Source organism: Haematobia irritans, chromosome 5 (genome assembly GCF_050003625.1).
Source record: "Haematobia irritans isolate KBUSLIRL chromosome 5, ASM5000362v1, whole genome shotgun sequence".
NCBI classification, from domain to species: domain Eukaryota; kingdom Metazoa; phylum Arthropoda; class Insecta; order Diptera; family Muscidae; genus Haematobia; species Haematobia irritans.
The window spans coordinates 38,646,336-38,667,650 of record NC_134401.1 but is presented as its reverse complement, the minus strand read 5'-3'; positions in this window follow the sequence as shown (position 1 = coordinate 38,667,650).

Here is a 21,315-nt window from a genome sequence, read left to right as displayed (position 1 = left end):
TACGTGTCTTCCGTAACTTCCGGGTCCAGACCACGGTTGCCACTCGTGCCAAAAATAATCTACCAAAACTAGAAGAACATTTTACCAAAAATATATCAAATTCAAAAAAAAAAACTTATTTCGAAGTTTTGGATCATATTTTTGTCAAAATTTTATTCCTATAGAAAATGTTGTCAAAATTTTATTCCTATAGAAAATTTTGTCAAAAATTTTATATCTATAGAAAATTTTGTTAAAATTTTATATCTATAGAAAATTTTGTCAAAATTTTATATCTATAGAAAATTTTGTTAAAATTTTATTTTTATATAACAATTTTTGTCAAAATTTTATCTCTATAGAAATTTTTGTCAACATTTTAGTTCTATAGGAAATTTTTGTCAAAATTTTAATTTCTATAAGAAACTTTGTCAAAATTGTATTTCTTTAGAAAGTTGTGTCAACATTTTATTTCAAAAAAAAAATTGTCAAATTTTTATTTCTATAGAAGATATGTCAAAATTTTATTTCTAAAAAATTTATTTCGTTGCCGACTATCAAACCATTTTTCGGAAGGTTCAAGTGTAGTTCACTTTGAGTTGAGTGAACTGCCTGAATTTATTCTGATAATTGGTTGATAGTTTTGCTGCAAGTAGAGGATGCTGATGAGGAATGTGGTAATTCCGAAACGTGCGTCCATCCAACCATTTTGCAGTCTATAGGGCTTTACCCAAATAAATTTGACAAGCATACTTTTCCTCTGTTAGTTAAGCTACACTTGTAGTTTAGTCAATGCATGGTTTTAAGCTGAAATCAAAAACAACAATAATGATTAAAGAAAAAAAATTATTTCTATGAAAATTTATTTCTATGGAAAATTTTGTCAAAATTTTATTTTTGTAGAAAAGTTTGTCAAAATTGTATTTCTTTAAAAAATTTTGTGAAAATTTTAGATCTATAGAAAATTTTGTCAAAATTTTATATATATAGAAAATTTTGTCAAAATTTTATTTCTATAGAAAATTTTTTAAAAATGTTATTTCAATACAAAATTTTGTCAAAATTTCATTTCTATAGGAAATTTTGTCAAAATTTAATTTCTATAGAAAATTTTTTATAAATGTTATTTCAATACAAAATTTTGTCAAATTTTCATTTCTGTAGAAAATTTTGTCAAAATTATATTTCAATAGTAAATTTTTGTAAAAATTTTATTTCTATAGGAAATTTTGTTAAAATTTTATATCTATAGAAAATTTTGTTAACATTTTTTTCTATGAAAATTTTGTCAAAATTTTATTTCTATAGAAATTTTTGTCAAAATTTTATTTTTATAGAATTTTTTTTTTTAAATGTTATTTCAATAGAAAATTTTGTCAAAATTTCATTTCTATAGGAAATTTTGTCAAATTTTCATTTCTGTAGAAATTTTTTTCAAAATTTTTTCTCTATAGTAAATTTTCGTAAAAAATTTATTTCTATAGGAAATTTTTGTCAAAATTTTACTTCTATAGAAAATTTTGTCAAAATTTTATTTCTTTACAAAATTTTTATAAAATGTTATGTCAAAATTTTATTTTTGTAGAAAACTTTGTCAAAATTGTATTTCTTTAAAAAATTTTGTCAAAATTTTAGATATATAGAAAATTATGTCAAAATTTCAGATTTATAGAAAATTTTGTCAAAATTTTATATCTATAGAAAATTTTGTTAAAATTTTATATCTATAGAAAATTTTGTTAAAATTTTATTTCTATAGAAAATTTTGTCAAAATTTAATTTCTATAGAAAATTTTTTAAAAATGTTATTTCAATACAAAATTTTGTCAAAATTTCATTTCTATAGGAAATTTGGTCAAATTTTCATTTCTGTAGAAAATTTTGTCAAAATTATATTTCAATAGTAAATTTTTGTAAAAATTTTATTTCTATAGAAATTTTTGTCAAAATTTTATTTTTATAGAAATTTTTTTTAAAAATGTTATTTCAATAGAAAATTTTGTCAAAATTTCATTTCTATAGGAAATTTTGTCAAATTTTCATTTCTGTAGAAATTTTTTTCAAAATTTTTTCTCTATAGTAAATTTTTGTAAAAAATTTATTTCTATAGGAAATTTTTGTCAAAATTTTATTTCTATAGAAAATTTTGTCAAAATTTTATTTCTTTACAAAATTTTTATAAAATGTTATGTCAAAATTTTATTTTTGTAGAAAAGTTTGTCAAAATTGTATTTCTTTAAAAAATTTTGTCAAAATTTTAGATCTATAGAAAATTTTGTCAAAATTTTTTTCTGTGAAAATTTTGTCAAAATTTTATATCTATAGAAATATTTGTCAAAATTTTATTTCTATAGAAAAATTTGTTAAAATTTTATATCTATAGAAATTTTTGTTTGTCAACATTTTATTTCTATAGAAAATTTTTTAAAAATGTTATTTCAATACAACATTTTGTCAAAATTTCATTTCTATAGGAAATTTGGTCAAATTTTCATTTCTGTAGAAAATTTTGTCAAAATAATATTTCAATAGTAAATTTTTGTAAATATTTTATTTCTATAGGAAATTTTGTCAAAATTTTATATCTATAGAAAATTTTGTTAAATTTTTTTCTGTGAAAATTTTGTCAAAATTTTATTTCTATAGAAATTTTTGTCAAAATTTTATTTCTATAGAAATTTCTTTAAAAATGTTATTTCAATAGAAAATTTTGTCAAAATTTCATTTCTATAGGAAATTTTGTCAAATTTTCATTTCTGTAGATTTTTTTTTCAAAGTTTTTTCTCTATAGTAAATTTTTGTAAAAATTTTATTTCTATAGGAAATTTTTGTCAAAATTTTATTTCTATAGAAAATTTTGTCAAAATTTTATTTCTTTACAAAATTTTGTCAACATTTCATTTCTATAGGAAATTTTGTCAAATTTTCATTTCTGTAGAAAATGTTGTCAAAATTTTATTTCTATAGCAAATTTTTGTAAAAATGTTATTTCTATTGGAAATTTTTATCAAAATATTGCAGTCTATAGGGCTTTGCCCAAATAAATTTGACAAACATTTTATTCCTCTGCTGGTTAAGCTATACTTGTAGTTTAGTCAATGCATGGTTTTAAGTTGAAATCAAAAACAACAAAATTTTATTTTTGTAGAAAAGTTTGTCAAAATTTTATTTCTTTAGAAAATTTGGCAAAATTTTATTGCTGTAGAAAATTTTGTCAAAATTTTATTTCTATAGAAAATTTTGTCAAAATTTCATTGCTGTAGAAAATTTTGTCAAAATTTTATTTCTATGGAAATTTTTGTCAACATCTTATTTCTATAGAGAATTTTGTCAACATTTTATTTCTATAGAGAAATTTGTCAAAAAATGTTATTTCTATAGAAGATATGTCAAAATTGTATTTTGATAATTGTAATTGTATGTAATTGTATTTCTATAGAAAAAATTTGTCAAAATTTCATTTCTGTAGAAAATTTTGTTAAAATTTCATTTCTATAGAAGATTTTGTCAATATTTTATTTTTATAGAAAATTTTGTCAAATTTTTATTTCTATAGAAAAGTTTGTCAACATTTTTACTTCTATAGAAGATATGTCAAACTTGTAGTTTTATAGAAAATATTGCCAAATTTTATTTCTATAGAAAATATTCCCAAAAATTTTATTTCTATAAAAAATTTGGTCAAAATTTTATGTCTATAGAAAATTCTATCAAAATTTTATTTCTATAGAATAAAATAGAAAATTGAACAGATCCTCTTACGAAGTCGAGGGATATACTAAAAATGAAGACATTGAAAAACATCGTATGCGGGAGGAAGTTTCTAAAGGCTCAACACTCACTAAAATTGCACGGATAATTGTAGCGAGAGTCACCGAGATCTGTATAGAGGGCATTCGTGATGTCTCAATCGAAACGGCTGATGTGACAGTGATTGAAAATTTTGATAGTTCTATGGCTCTTCCAGATATATATTTACCATTGTAACTATTGAGATCAAAAAAGGTTCTTATTCAAGAAACACACGCACAGAAAAACCATGTTTGGACATGGTTGCCGCATCCATTTAATGCTTAGCTAGAGCATGTAATTGCCGCGAAAACCATGTATTTTGTCTTTGTAAAAATAGTTCTCGAGCTGAGAAAAATGTATGGTGGCAATAAGCATTTGAATGGTTCTCAAATACCGCAAAAATGTTCTATCATTTAAATGATAGAATTTGAGACCATTAAATGGTCGGGAAAATCATGTATCTGACCATTCAACTTTTTACTTTTTTACAGGGAAAAAAGTATTTTATAGGTTAAGTATAGACATGTCTAGAACCATTACATGGCCATAAAGACCATTTACACTTTTTTAGTGACCATTTAATTTTTTAACTTGTTTGCAGCGAAAAGAATTTTATAAAAACATTGAGCAGGTACACACGATTTTCATTTTGCGCGTCAGTCGTGTGTTGATTGTTTCTTGGAATGGACGGAGAATACAGATTTACTGTGTTTTGTGTTAATTTATTTATTCAGAAGTGGCACGTGGTTTTATGTGAACACAAAAAAGGAAAGTGTAATTGAAAAAATGTACCTGTTTTTTGTTTTGTATTTTGCTATATGGTATCATTTATTTTTATTTGCAGTTACATGATGTCTGCGTTTGTACATTTGATGCGCACGATGTAAATATGGAATAATTACTTATTGTTGAAATTGAAGTAAAATAGAGTGTGTAAAAATATATGATGTTTGCTTGAACGGCATTATAAATACAAATAAACAATGAATTAATTTATAAATAAATAAAAACAAACAAATAAAGTTAATTTTGTGTTTTCTTTTCTCAAGTGGCGTCCTTTTTTCGACGACGAAAAAAGTTTTTTCATAAAGATAAAAACATTTTAGGTTGTGACCATGTTCTTTTAACTAGGAGAAAAACATTTTGAATGAATACCATAACATTTTCAATCGTGACCATTGTATTTTCATTCAAACAAAATTCTTTTTATCAATATAATAACATTTTAGATGAGGACAATTATATTTTTCTTAGAACCATGTTCACTGAGTCAACATGGTTGTAGGTGAAAATGTTACATGGTCGCCGCAAAAAAAAGCTCCTATCATATTATTTTGCTCTTCAAATATGATTGTGACAATCATGTTTCTTCTCTGCGTGCATATGTGAATTAGGTTAGGTTAAGTTGGCAGCCCGATTTATTTTGGGCTCGCTTAGACTATTCAGTCCATTGTGATGGCATTTGAACTCCGGTTTTCAAATTATTGCAAAATATTGGCAAATATGTATATCGAGCATGTATAATTGGTAAAAGCAATTCGAATTCCACCTGGAATTTGAATCCCAGCAACCAACAAAAGTGTGTTTGGTATTTTCTTCTTTTGTGACTTTCATGGTGATAATGAGATGAAATGACGATTAGTAAGAAAATAATCGATTGTGTTTCCATAATTTTCCCTGCAGCGAATACAATTTATTTTTAATAATTTTCAGCAATTTTTCTACATTGCAATAAATCTCATTATACAAATGAAATGAAGGCAACGTGATAAATTCAAAATAATGGTATTTGATCTAAATAGAAATAATCCTTGGCAAGTATTAAACATTCATTGTTGCAATCACAACTAAATTGAATACTAATGAAAAAAAAAACTACGATAGCTCTATTTTTTTAGCATTTGAGAGTAAAATATTTATGTAACGAAATTCAAGTAGCCTGAGATATAAAAACAAAATCTCCTAAAACTATGGAAATAAAATTGTGTTGTACACTTTTAACCAAATAACGACCATTTTCATGTAGCTCCGCTAGGCTTTAACTGCCAATTAACTGAAAGTAAATTGCAAATATCTTCTCCCCGGTTAACGTTAACTCAAAAAGTTTCAGTTATTAGGCTTCTAACTGAACTATGTCTTCCATTGGCCACTAACGGAACTTCATAGAAATTATTATATCCTCCACCATAAAGGGTGATACGGTCAAAATTTGGTCAAGGGAAAACGCGTGTAAATCGGTGAAATCGTTTATTTAAAAAATGAAATTAAATTTCTTTATCAAGTTCAATTAGTATAAAATTCAGGAAAAATATTCAGTTAGGCTTTCGCTTTTCCAAATCCGAATTGCCGGGCCTCACGCTTGACACCTGCCATCAGATTTTGTTCAGCCACCTTGTCCACCTTCTTCGCCGCAGAAAGCCAGTTTGCCTTGAACTGCTGTTCGTCCTTAGCAGGTTTTTTGGTCTTCTTTAGGTTCCGCTTGACAATAGCCCAGTATTTCTCAATTGGGCGGAGCCCCGGCGTGTTGGGAGGGTTCTTGTCCTTGGGAACCACCTGCACGTTGTTGGCGGCGTACCACTCCATGGTCTTTTTATCGTAATGGCAAGATGTGTTTCTTCAGGAAAGGCAGCAGACGTTTATTCAAACACTCTTTCACGTAAATTTCTTGGTTGACAGTCCCGGAAGCTATGAAAATGCTGCTTTTCAAGCCACTGGTACAGATGGCTTGCCAAACCAGATATTTCTTTGCGAACTTTGACAATTTTATGTGCTTGAAAATATCTGCTACCTTTCCCTTCCTTTTGCTCTATAAAACTCCTGTCTCGGAAGCTGCTTGTAGTCGGCTTTGACTTAGGTTTCGTCGTCCATTACCACGCAGTCAAACTTCGTCAGCATCGTAGTGTACAGCCTCCGGGATCGCGCTTTGGTCGTCGTATTTTGTTTATCATCGCGATTTGGAGTCACTACCTTCTTGTAAGTCGATAGTCCAGCTCGTTTTTTGGCTCGATGCACGGTTGCGGCATCTCGGAGAGAGAGAGAGAGGTTTCGCTTGAAACTACCGGCAACCCTCTTTGTCGTCTCAGCGGCTTCCGGTTTTCGATTTCCCCCCGATCCAGACTTCCTGGCTGTCGACAAACGTTCCCCAAACACTTTAATTACATTTGTAACGGTTGATTTGGCAACTTTTAGCGATTTTGCCAGCTTTTCGTGCGAGTAGCTCGGATTTTCGCGATGCGCGAGCAAAATTTTGATACGCTGCTCTTCTTGCTTGGACGGCATTTTGACAACTGAAGAGTGAATTCCAAAATCAAAATAGGAGCAACATTTTACACACACACACACCTTCAAAATGAGGGGTGTTCAGGTTTTTTAAATGCAAAATTGAAAGAAATACGTCAAGTTTACATTGAACAAATTTTGACCGTATCACCCTTTATACCGAATCGTATGAAATTTGCTCCTCCATGAGGAAAAATATTCTATAGAAATAAAATTTTGACAAAATTTTCTATAGAAATAAAATTTGGACAAAATTTTCTATAGAAATAAAATTTTGACAAAATTTTCTATAAAAATAAAATCTTGACAAATTTTGTATAGAAATAAAATTTTGAAAAAATTTTCTATAGCAATAAAATTTTGACAAAATTTTCTATAGCAATAAAATTTTGACAAAATTTTCTATAGAAATTAAATTTTGACAAAATTTTCTATAGAAGTAAAATTTTGGTAGATTATTTTTGAGGATCGACTATATATAACTATATACTGATATGGACCAATTTTGGCATGGTTAGGTTAGGTTAGGTTAAGTGGCAGCCCGATGTATCAGGCTCACTTAGACTATTCAGTCCATTGTGATACCACAGTGGTGAACTTCTCTCTTATCACTGAGTGCTGCCCGATTCCATGTTAAGCTCAATGACAAGGGACCTCCTTTTTATAGCCGAGTCCGAACGGCGTTCCACATTGCAGTGAAACCACTCAGAGAAGCTTTGAAACCCTCAGAAATGTCACCAGCATTACTGGGTGGGATAATCTACCGCTGAACAATTTTTTGGTGTTCGGTCGAAGCAGGAATCGAACCCACGACCTTGTGTGTGCAAGGCGGGCATGCTAACCATTGCACCACGGTGGCTCCCCTGGCATGGTTGCTAGTGGCCATATACTAGAGCAATGTACCAAATTTCACCATATACAAAATTTCAACCGGATCGTACGAATTTTGCTCCTCCTCCGGAGGCCAAATCTGGGGATCGGTTTAAAGGGGGGTTACATATAATTACGACCGGTATGAACCAATTTTTGCATGGTTGTTAGAGACCATTTACTAACACCACGTACCAAATTTCAACCGGATCGGGTGAATTTTGCTCTTCCAAGGGTCTCTGGAGGTCAAATCTGGGGATCGGTTTATATGGGATGCTACATATAATTATGGACCGATATGAATCAATTCATACGTGGTTGTTAGAGACCATATACTAACACCATGTACCAAATTTCATCGGGATCGGATGAAATTTGCTTCTCTTAGAGGCTCCGCAAGCCAAATGGGGGATTGGTTTATATGGGGGCTATATATAATTATGGACCGATGTGGACCACTTTTTTGCCCATTTGCAATACCGTTTGGCCTACATCAATAATAATTACGTGTACAAAGTTTCAAGTTGATAGCTTGTTCCGTTCGAATGTTAGGGTGAATTTAACAGATGGAGGGATGGACGGCCACCGGTAGATCGAGATAGCGATAAATTCTGAGACCAATATTTCGCTTAAACTCTGAACTAGGCTCTAGTTCTGAAATTTTGATTGATTTCATCGATTTTTTTTCATGTAAATTCTAAAGCACATCTTTGTTGGATCAATTTTAATGACATTTGCTATGGGTGTATCGTTCTCACAACAATTAACTTTTTATACCCTGCTCCACACTGTGGAACAGGGTATTATAAGTTAGTGCATATGTTTGCAACACCCAGAAGGAGACGAGATAGACACATGGTGTGTTTGGCAAAAATGCTCAGGGTGTGCTCCTGAGTCGATATAGCCATGTCCGTCTGTACGTCTGTCCGTCTGTCCGTGAACACATTTTTGTAATCAAAGTCTAGGTCGCAGGTTTAGTCCAATCGACTTCAAATTTGGCACAAGTATGTAGAATAGAACCCTATTGATTTTGGAAGAAATCGGTTCAGTTTTAGATATAGCTCCCATATATATATTTCGCCCGATATGGACTTATATGGCCCCAGAAGCCAGAGTTTTACCCTAATTTGCTTAAAATTTTGCACAAGAAGAACAATTAGTACTATAGTCAAGTGTGCGAAATTTTATTGAAATCGGTTCAGATTTAGATATAGCTCCCATGTATATCTTTCGCCCGATATGGACTAATACGGTCCCAGAAGCCAGAGTTTTACCCCAATTTGGTTTAAATTTTGCACAGGGAGTAGAATTAGCATTGTAGCTATGCGTGCCAAATTTGGTTGAAATCGGTTCAGATTTAGATATAGCTCACATACATAGCTTTCGCCCGATTTACACTCATATGACCACAGAGGCCAATTTTTTGCTCCGATTTAGTTGAAATTTTGCACAGGGAGTAGAATTAGAATTGTTGCTATGCGTGCCAAATTTGGTTGAAATCGGTTCAGATTTAGATATAGCTTTCATATATAGCTTTCGCCCGATTTACACTCATATGACCACAGAGGCCAATTTTTAACTCCGATTTTGTTGAAATTTTGCACAGGGAGTAGAATTAGAATTGTTGCTATGCGTGCCAAATTTGGTTGAAATCGGTTCAGATTTAGATATAGCTTTCATATATAGCTTTCGCCCGATTTACACTCATATGACCACAGAGGCCAATTTTTAACTCCGATTTAGTTGAAATTTTGCACAGGGAGTAGAATTAGCATTGTTGCTATGCGTGCCAAATTTGGTTGAAATCGGTTCAGATTTAGATATAGCTCCCATATATATGATTTTCTGATTTCGAAAAAAGTGGTCAAAATACCAACATTTTCCACTGCTTAGTCGAAAAGTTGTAAAAATGACTCTAATTTTCCTAAACTTCTAATACATATATATCGAGCGATAAATCATAAATAAACTTTTTCGAAGTTTCCTTAAAATTGCTTCAGATTTAAACGTTTCCCATATTTTTTTACTAACATTGTGTTCCACCCTAGTGCATTAGCCGACTTAAATTTTGAGTCTATAGATTTTGCAGAAGTCTATCAAATTCTGTCCAGATCGAGTGGTATTTAAATGTATGTATTTGGGACAAACCTTTATATAACGGATGTGATATGGTATCGAAAAATTAGATCTACAAAGTGGTGCAGGGTATAATATAGTCGGCCCCGCCCGACTTTAGACTTTCCTTACTTGTTTTTACTAAAGTTTGTGACTTCTTTTATTCACTTTTAATGAACATCTAAACCATCTAAGTAATCTATGGCAATATTTGTAAATCATTTTGCTTAACACTATTAAATTTAATTGCAATTTTTTCCCTACATTTTTCACATAGGGAACGTGAACCAGTGAATAATATGAAGACATTATGCGATGTGGTCAATACAAAACTGAGGACAGTAGAATTTTATCAACCATCAGAAACAGAACAATGAGCACTCAGTTATTTACCATTATTTTCATAGTCCTTCATCCATTCCTAGATTCTTCATCCGAAGAATATCATATTGAACTGCCCCCTCAGGAACTGGAAATAGATTTCGCGTATAATTATACAATTTTTCTACATCATCATTATCACTTCGATTGTTTACTTTTGTATTGTGAATATACTGATGATTTGCATGAGTTAAGTGGTGATAGTAGGTGTGATAATGAGTCGTCTTTTGGACAAAGAATCACAAAAGAACTTCAGATTCCCATCGTTCTGTGGAGCTTTGATCATCCTATTCCTTTCAAGACAAAATTTGGTTCTAACAACTTTGTTGTGGTCTTTGTGAAAAATCAATTCGATCCTATTCTCGATGTAATGAAGGGAACACTGAAAAATATGAATGTCACTGGAATATTTATGATATGGAGATATAAACATATAGATCCTCCATCGAAATGGGATTTGCAAGACCTTTTCTATTTTTGTGCGTTGGGAAATATGTTGCATGCCGCAGTGACTTTTGAAACAATGGCAAAACGAAATGAATTAATTTCCTACACAATTTTCCCCGATTTAACAATTTTGAATTTAACGGAGTATATGTATGATTTGCAAAGAAGTTTCATTGAAGTATATGTCAAGGATACCAAAGGCCATCAATTCTCTTGTTCAATATTTATGGATCCACCTTCGGTGTTTGTGGTAAGTTAAAGGACTTTGTATAAATAAAGTTAATTTAAATTAAATAATAGGGCTGAGCTCAGGCTACCATCGGAAACTGTAGGTGGTGGATCGTAACAGGTTGGCTGATAAGTCCCCGGTCTAATAACGAAAAACACATTTTTTTGTCAAAATTCGTTTTTATTATACAACATAGTTCCCTTCAAGAACGATACGACGATTATAACGACCTTCCAATTTTTTGATACCATTTTGGTAGTACTCCTTCGGTTTTGCCTCAAAATAGGTCTCAGTTTCGGCGATCATCTCTTCATTGCAGCCAAATTTTTTCCCCGCGAGCATCCTTTTGAGGTCTGAGAACAAGAAAAAGTCGCTGGGGTCCAGATCTGGAGAATACGGTGGGTGGGGAAGCAATTCGAAGCCCAATTCATGAATTTTTGCCATCGTTCTCAATGACTTGTGGCACGGTGCGTTGTTTTGATGGAACAACACTTTTTTCTTATTCATATGGGGCCGTTTTGCCGCGATTTCGACCTTCAAATGCTTCAATAACGCCATATAATAGTCACTGTTGATGGTTTTTCTCTCTCAAGATATTCGATAAAAGTTATGCCATGCGCATCCCAAAAACCAGAGGCCATTACATTGCCAGCAGACTTTTGAGTCTTTCAACGCTTCGGAGACGGTGGTCGCTGTCCACTCAGCCGACTATCGATTGGACTCAGGAGTGTAGTAATGGAGCCATGTTTCATCCATTGTCACATATCGACGGAAAAATTCGGGTGTATTATGAGTTAACAGCTGCAAACACCGCTCAGAATCATCAACACGTTGTTGTTTTTGGTCAAATGTGAGCTCACGCGGCACCCATTCTGCACAGAGCTTCCGCATATCCAAATATTGATGAATGATATTACCAACACGTTCCTTTGATATCTTTAAGGCCTCTGCTATCTCGATCAACTTCATTTTACGGTCATTCAAAATCATTTTGTAGATTTTTTTTTATGTTTTCGTCGGTAACCACCTCTTTCGGGAGTCCACTGCGTTCACCGTCCTCCGTGCTCATATCACCACGCTTGAATTTTGCATGCCAATCAATTATTGTTGATTTCCCTGGAGCAGAGTCGGGAAACTCGTTATCAAGCCAAGTTTTTGCTTCCATCGTATTTTTTTTCCTTCAGAAAGCAGTATTTTATCAAAACACGAAATTCCTTTTTTTCCATTTTTTCACAATAACAAAAGTTGCTTCACAAAAGACGCTCTATCTCACAAACTAATTGACTTACAGACGTCAAATTTTGACACGAATCATTTGAAAGTTGGTACTGTATAAAAATAATATGCATTTAATACTAGCGACGCCATCTATGTGTCAGAACGGGGACTTATCAGCCAACCTGTTAGGACGGCCTATAAGGCCAGATGTGAAAAATAAGCAGCCCCCAACCAAGAGCAGCGAAGATTGAGGACGTGCTATAAAAAGGCACGCATGTCCGAGAATATTTTTGCGACACGGCGATCGGATGCCGCCAGTTAAGTAGCCATCCTCCCACAAGGCTGCCCTATAGATAGGCGCAGTAAAGGGAGTGATATCTCCGTGGTCTCTCTAATCAAAAACGGAGAATATAAGAATGGTATTGACACAGAATTAGGAATATGGACTATGATTTAAACTATGGATGGGAATAACAGCAACGAACCGACAGCTGTGGTATTCTGTTAACCCTAGTACCTGGGAGTGACATCTCAGGGAAATGGCTTTCTGGCTAATGTCAGAACTACCCCCGTATAGTTAAACCCCTGGTAGGGCTTGGAAATCAATCTGTGATCTCGTAACCATTAATTTGGCAATGTAGGTTCTGTTGGTACGACATCCAGATTAGTGCCCGACCAGGCTCTGAACACAAGTATCCTTAAGGCCTTGTCTCAACTCTCACGAGGACCTCACTGAGTGTTTAGGGATCCTCGGGGTCACTTTAAAGGACATCTACATTATCGGACACAAATAATGGCTCCAAGTTGCGACCCATATCGAATGAATACTCCAACTGATGGAAGAGTAGGAGATAAGGAGTCAGCATCAATCATTAGAAGCAGCTCTAGTATAATGCGGTCGTTGGTAAAAATGACGCGAAGCCCCGACCAATCAAGGAGAGACTGGTACAAATACACTACGCGGAATTATAGTAGATCCCAATCCCAAGGAACGAGAAACTCAGAGCAATCCAGGGAAAACAAATAATACCACAATAGGATGGAAAGGAAGATGAAGGTCATAATAAGTAGACAAATGAGCCCAACTCTTGAGATTCCCAAGAACAATCGAAGTGCACCCATCCCAGCGGAGACTAACTCAGAAAAGAAGCTCAAGGAAAGATCGAACGAAGTGCTGGCACTTATGGGATAAATAAAGTTTCTAACAAAAACTTCGGGCCCCAAAAAGGGGCAAGGGAAAAGCCCCGATGCGGTCGTTATAAAGTCCTGTGACGAGCACAGTTATGAGGATGTTTTGAGAACTTTGAAGGACAAGGAGAATCCAAGGAACGCAATGATGGCAGTTCAAACCGTTCGGAAGATTAACGCTGGCTCCATTCTCTTAGTGATGGGAAAAGGGGAGACAAAGAGGTCTTCCGTGAGACTATTACGGATACACTGCGGATGCAAATATGCTTCATAAGGAGACAAGGATTTTAATAGGATGGATCAACTATCGTATGAAGTACAAACACTACTCCCGTTGCTTTGAATGCGATGGGACTACAAAGGACCTGACAGGAAGGGAATGGGTCTCTGCACAAAGTGGGAAAGGTCGGCCACAAGATGAAAGAATATACAAACGCCATGAAATGTTGCATTTGTTCTAAGAGCGAGGCCAAAGCTCGTGTAGCTGCATCAATCATTAGAAGCAGCTCTAGTATAATGCGGTCGTTGGTAAAAAAATGACGAGACGCACCGGTCAATCAAGGAGAGACTGGTGCAAATACACTACGCGGAATTTTAGTAGATCCCAATCACAAGGAACGAGAAGCTCCGAGTTATCCGAGGAAACCGGATAGTAAGCCCATTCGGAGGGAAACGAAGATGAAAATGGAGTCTCCATGATAAACAAACTACTTGATGTTACCGGTAACTACCAGTAAAACTGGAAGATGGCAGAGAAAGAGTGGGATGCCGGTATTCCGAGACTGATACATGAGGATCTTGCGGCATACTAGCCCAACACTTGAGACTCCCAAGAACAATCGAAGTGCACCCATCCCAGCGGAGACTAACTCAGTAAAGAAGCTCAAGGAAAGATCGAACGAAGTGTTGGCACATACGGGATAAATAATGTTTCTAACAAAAACTTCGGGCGCCAAAAAGGGGCAAGGGAAAAGCCCCGATGCTGTCGTTGTAAAGTCCTGTGACGAGCACAGTTATGAGGATGTTTTGAGAAATTTGAAGGACAGAAGAATTCAAGGAACGCAATAATGGCAGTTCAAACAGTTCAGAACGCTGGCTCCATTCTTTTACTGATGACAAAAGGGGGCACAAAAAAGTCTTCCCTGAGACTATCATGGGCACACTGAAGGAGTGCCAAGGCCTGAAGAATGAAGGCGTGACTGTATGACTTATGGGGACAAATTTCAGAGAACAAAAGACGTGACTGTATGACTTATGGCGACAAACTTCAAAGAACAAAAGAGAGCCTCCGTCTCACTCCTGGTGCCTATGCTAATATGCTTCATAAGGAGATAAGGATTGTAATAGGATGGATCAACTATCGTATGAAGTACAAACACTGTTTCCGTTGCTTTAAATCGGGGCACATGCAATGGGACTACAAAGGACCAGACAAGAAGGGAATGGGTTTCTGCATAAAATGGGAAAGGACGCGCCACAAGATGAAATAATAAACAAGAGCGAGAACAAAGCAACATATCACATGCTGGGCTCGTGTAGCTGTAACCCCACGCAAATAACAAGTAGTGTAGTTCCTACAAGCAATCATTCACAGAGCGAACGTGGATTTTCATAGAGGAGGAATCAGATTTTCTTATTATCAGTGAGCAATATACCGTAGCAGTACGACAAATGGGTTTTTTGGTTGGATGACGAGATTGGAACAGCTGCAATATGGTCTCCAATTTGCAGGCCAATCATAGGTTAGGTTAGGTGGCAGCCCGATGTATCAGGCTCACTTAGACTATTCAGTCCATTGATATCACATTGGTGAACTTCTCTCTTATCACTGAGTGCTGCCTGATTCCATGTTCAGCACAATGACAAGGGACCTCCTTTTTATAGCGCAGTCCGAACGGCGTTCCACATTGCAGTGAAACCACTTAGAGAAGCCTTGAAACCCTCAAAAATGTCACCAGCATAACTGAGGTGGGCTAATCCACCGCTGAAAATTTTTTGGTGTTCTGTCGAAGCAGCAATCGAACCCAAGACCTTATGTATGCAAGGCGGCCATGCTAACCATTGCACCACGGTGGCTTCCAATCATAAAGGACTGCCGCCTGGCAATGGCTTCATTTGCGTGTAGCATCGCCACTTCCAGGAAGAGTTATTTGGTTATGTCGGGGGATTTTAACTCACGAGCGATTGAGTTGAGAATGAGAACTACAGACCCAAGAGGAAAAAAAGATTCTAGATATGCTCGCACGGATAGAAATGAATGTTGTGAACATTAGCACCGCAGAAACATTTGTGCTACCCGGCTGTGAGAGTACGGTTCCGGATGTTTTTTTGTGTCTGAAGACATTATTCAGAAGATACCCTACGGGAAATTGGTGCAAATTGCCACTGACGGACCTGTCACAGGACTGGTACCGGTGTTCCAGTTTGTCACAGTTTTTAAATAGTGATAATTTAATGATTTCCATACTCGCTTAATATAAAAATCTTATTGGATCTACACATTTAGTGAATTAGAATTACCAGAATAACCTATTATTCAACATTTTTCAAAAGTTTTTCATATCTGGTGTGATTCGGATAACCAAACTGAAACAGATTTCTAAGAGTTTGTCCGAGACTGGTTCATGAGGAGTGCTACTGTCTATGGAGTGCTACTACTAAAATGTCCCAGGACGTGTTCTTAGGAACGAGTCCAAGGCGTGTCCTAAAGTGCAAATTTACCCCGTCAATTACAAACCCATGTTAAAGTGACCGGTCCCTTCCATACGTCTTGACCAGGACTAGGACTGGTCTATGCACACCAGGGACTAGTCCTGTACCAGTCCTGTGTTTGATCCATTTCCCGTAGGGTAAGAAAAAAAGAAGGTACTTGAGACATACACAGGAAATCATTACATCTCCTTCCGGCTGCAAAGCAAAGTTGCTATATGACCGAGAAAAACTTGCGAGACTTCTAGGCTAATGGCAAACATTGAAGGCTCTCCCCCAAGCAGAAGAAAGATACTCATGGATATTACTAACAGTATACTCATCTATGGATCTGAGATCTGCGCATTGACCCTACAGAGAACGGCAGCTCTGAGAATCACTTCAGCATATCGCACAGTATCAGGGATAGCCTCGCTAGAACTAGCAGGGAAGATCCTAATAGACCTCCAGTGTGTGCAGCTCTGTGAATCACTTCAGCATATCGCACAGTATCAGGGGTAGCAGCGCTGGAACTTGCAGGAAAGATCCTAATAGACCTCCAGTGTGTGCAGCTCTGAGAATCACTTCAGCATATCTTACAGTATCAGGGGTAGCCTCGCTAGAACGAGCAGCAAATATCCTAATAGACCTCCAGTGTGTGCAGCTCTGAGAATCAATTCAGCATATCGCACAGTATCAGGAGTAGCCGCGCTAGAACTAGCAGGAAAGATCCTAATAGACCTCCAGTGTGTGCAGCTCTGTGAATCACTTCAGAATGTCGCACAGTAGGTATCAGGGATAGCCTCGCTATAACTAGCAGGAAAGATCCTAATAAACCTCACGTGTGTGCAGCACTGAGAATCACTTCAGCATTTCGCACTGTAGCAGGGGTAGCCGCGCTAGAACTAGCAGAAAAGATCCTCATAGACCTCCAGTGTGTGCAGCTCTGTGAATCACTTCAGAATGTCGCACAGTAGGTATCAGGGATAGCCTCGCTATAAATAGCAGGAAGGATCCTAATAGACCTCACGTGTGTGCAGCTCTGAGAATCACTTCAGCATATCGCACTGTATCAGGGATAGCCTCGCTAGAACTAGCAGGAAAGATCCTAATAGACCTCCAGGCGATTGAACGACAAAATGTTTTCGAGGCCAAACAACAATGCCAGAAAACCTGATACCAAATATCCAATAAGCGACCAAAAGATAAATGACAGGAACGAGATTATGGCAAGAAAAAAATATGGGGAAGAAACGTATTACATGACTCAGATGCTCTCTGGTCACTGATACTTTCGAAAGTATCTGCATCGTATGGGAAAATGCAGCTTGGAAAACTGTATTTACGAAGAAGAAAAGGTGTCGGATGATCCCGAGCATATGTTACATTCTTCAGATATAGCCGATGGACGGCGGAGAGCGCTTGAAGATGAAATTGGGCATGTATTTTCGAGAAATATAATCCGCAAGATGGTACAAAGTGAAAGGAACAGGGAGACTATTAGACGTTTTGTAGAACGCGCAAGAAACCTAAACTGAAAGAAGACGGGCACGAACCGCGTGGGGTCCACCTCGAAGTAATGCGAAATCGATTCCGAGGAAAGAGAGATGGGTCGATTATGATGGAGTCCGGCACACGGCTGGACACACTGTCAGGACATAAAGTATTTTCCTACCCTTACTCGGCAAACCAAAAAAAAATCTTTAAATTAAATCCATTTTTTGTTTGTTTTCAATCTTTCCAGATACCTAAACCAACACCGTCGAATAATGAGAGTGATTATAAAATAATTGGTACAGCTGGTAGCATTTTCAATGAGTACATCAAATATCTAAATGGCTCTCTGAATATTGATTTATATCCCAATGACAGTTTTTACTCTTATCACAAGAGAAATATAATTCCTAGCACTCGTAATTATATTGATATGAACGCCCATCCGTATTCAGGTCTCTTGCGGTATGCAAAAGAAATCGAAGGAACTTATCCCATAGGAATGACAAATGCATGTATCATTGTTCCAGAAAATGCAGAAATTGAACGAAATAAATATATTTCGAAGACGATGCATAGAATTGTATGGCTAATTATAATACTGGAATTAATGTGTCTCTTGGCATTAGAATGCCTATACCTGAGGTCCTTGAAATTAGAAGAGGGAATGATCTATGCTTTTGCCACTTTTTTCCAACAATCCATGGACATGAGAAAATTCACCAAGAGATCTGGAATCTTTCAATGGGGCCATATTTTAGTTCTTGCTTGTAATGCCATGGTACTAAATGTATTTTGTGGAACTCTAACATCCATGCTTAGCACCACCCTGCCTGGCAAGCAGATCGAAAGTGTTGATGATCTTTTTCAAGCAAATCTACGCATTATGGTTAACATCTATGAGAAGGAGAATTATTTTGATACACCAATATTTCCCGATCAACTACAGTACCTCTTGTTTGTGGTTAATGATTCCTATATGAGTGCAAATAAACTCGGTCTTAATACAGACTATGCCTATGTTGTGACTTCAGAAGAATGGCGTAGACTGGAATTTCAACAGCAACTATTATGGAAACCTCGATTTCGTTTAGCTTCCACTCAGGAGCTCTGTACATCAAAATATTTTTTACAATTTCCTATGGCAAGAAATTCTATTTATCAAGAACGTTTTCTTCATTTCTATTTACTGATTCTACAAAGTGGATTAAATAGAATATGGTATGACACAAGTATTCAACAAGCCATCAATATGCAATTGATCCATATCATCAAAGAAGACATGCAACCAGGATTTCACTTTGAATTGATGCATTTGAGAGATCCCTTAATTTTGTATTTCGTAATGATTTTAGTTTCATTTTTATGTTTTATTATGGAAAATTTTTACTATCTATGGTGTCACAGAGAGCCTATGAGACCTCATCGTGTAGAGATAAAAATGAGAAAGCGAAGAATACGTAAAAGGATCTAGAGAATAAGTGATGGTAATATCTGAGAATTTTTTCTCCATGGAAAATCCCTACATATTAAAGTTGAACAATGAAATTCGTTAGTTTTGTTAATTTCCTAATAAATATTGATGTTGCTATGATTTGTGTCTATATCGCCAATATGAATTTTACAGAATGGATATTTATAGCCTAGCTTAAGAGAGTTTGGAAATACAAATTTAGGGCGTTTTCAATGGTAAGTATTTAAATGAGATATAAAATGCTAAAGCTCATGCGGTAAGTTGAAATTTCTGAGCTGACAGTCATCATTACTCCTATTGTCAGAGGCAAATACAATCTTTCCCATAGAATCTTTCAAATTTCTAACTTTCTCGAGTGAAATACGATATATATTGATAAGGTTTCGAATCCTTACTATTCTAACTGCAGTTTAATATTCTAACTGCAGTTTAACGATTTAGTGTTTGTACTGCAGACGAAAGGCTTAGCTATTGAACTGCAGGTCATAAATAGATCGAAAACGATGAACTGCAGTCACATTTGGTAGACTTCTACCAAACAAGGTAGATTTTTTACTGTTTAGTAGATTGGTAGAATTCTTGATGTTTTGGTACATTTTACATAATATTCCTCTCCAACTAAAAGGTACTTAAGTTTTGTATAGAAATAAAATTTTGCCAAAATTTTCTATAGAAGTAAAATTTTGCCAAAATTTTCGTAGAAATAAAGTTTTTGGCCAAATTTTCTATAGATATAAAATTTTGCCAAAATTTTCTATAGAAATAAAGTTTTGACCAAATTTTCTATAAAAATAAAATGTTGGCAAAATTTTCTATAGCAACAATATTTTGACAAATTTTTCTATAGAAATAAAATTTTGCCAAAATTTTCGTAGAAATAAAGTTTTTGGCCAAATTTTCTATAGATATAAAACTTTGCCAAAATTTTCTATAGAAATAAAGTTTTGACCAAATTTTCTATAGAAATAAAATTTTGCCACAATTTTCTATAGAAATAAAATTTTGGCAAAATTTTCTACAGAAATAAAATTTTGACAAAATTTTCCATAGGAATAAAAATTTGGCAAAATTTTCTATAGAAATAAAATTATGGCAACATTTTCTATAGAAATAAAATTCTTGAAAATTAGAAATAAAATATGGGAAAATAAAATTTTGGCAAAACTTTGTATAGAAATAAGATTTTTAAAAAATTTTCTATAGAAATAAAATTTTGAGAAAATTATCTATGGAAATAAAATTTTGCCAAAATTTTCTATATAAATAAAAATTTGTCAAAATTTTCTATAGGAATAAAATGTTGGCAATATTTTCTTTAGGACTAACATTTTGGCCAAATTTTCTATAGGAATAAAGTTTTGGTAAAATTTTCTATAAAAATAAAATTCTGGCAAAATTTTCTATAGCAACAAAATTTTGGCAAATTTTTCTATAGAAATAAAATTTTACCAAAATTTTCTATAGAAATAAAAATTTGCCAACATTTTCTATAGAAATAAAATTTTCCCAAAATTTTCTATAGAAATAAAATTTTGCCAAAATTTTCTATAGAAATAAAATTTTCCCAAAATTTTCTACAGAAATAAAATTTTGGCAAAATTTTCTATAGCAACAAAATTTTGGCAAATTTTTCTATAGAATTAAAATTTTGGCATAGATTGCGTCGAAACTTCTACGAAAGACTGTCATCCATAATCGAACTATTTTGGTTGTGGTAATAATTACCGATTGCAAGGTATCTTAAAACTTCTAAACATCGTCTTCTAAATTGTAAGTTAGTCCATACGTGGTATATATTAGACAAAAAAGGTAGGTTAGGTTGTAGAGGGTGACATCAATGTTCTTGTATTGATGTCCACTTAGACCAGTATAGGTCCATTGTGATCCCTCGATGTGATTTTTCAATCTTTCTTCTTCCGATGCGGCTGCTTTGTCCCAGAAACGTCCACCTGCTCGTTCTCTTTGAAAGAAATCTCAGAATAACCAACCAGAGGCCCTGATGAATGCAAGTATGTTCCTTAAGCTGCACTCCCGTAGATCAGTGAGAGTCTGAAAGCCCTGTATCTTGTTTTTTCTAAAGGATAAAGCTGGGCACTGACACAGGAAGTGGTACGAGTCCTCCGTAACTTCCGGGTCCAGGCACCATCTACAGGTATCATCG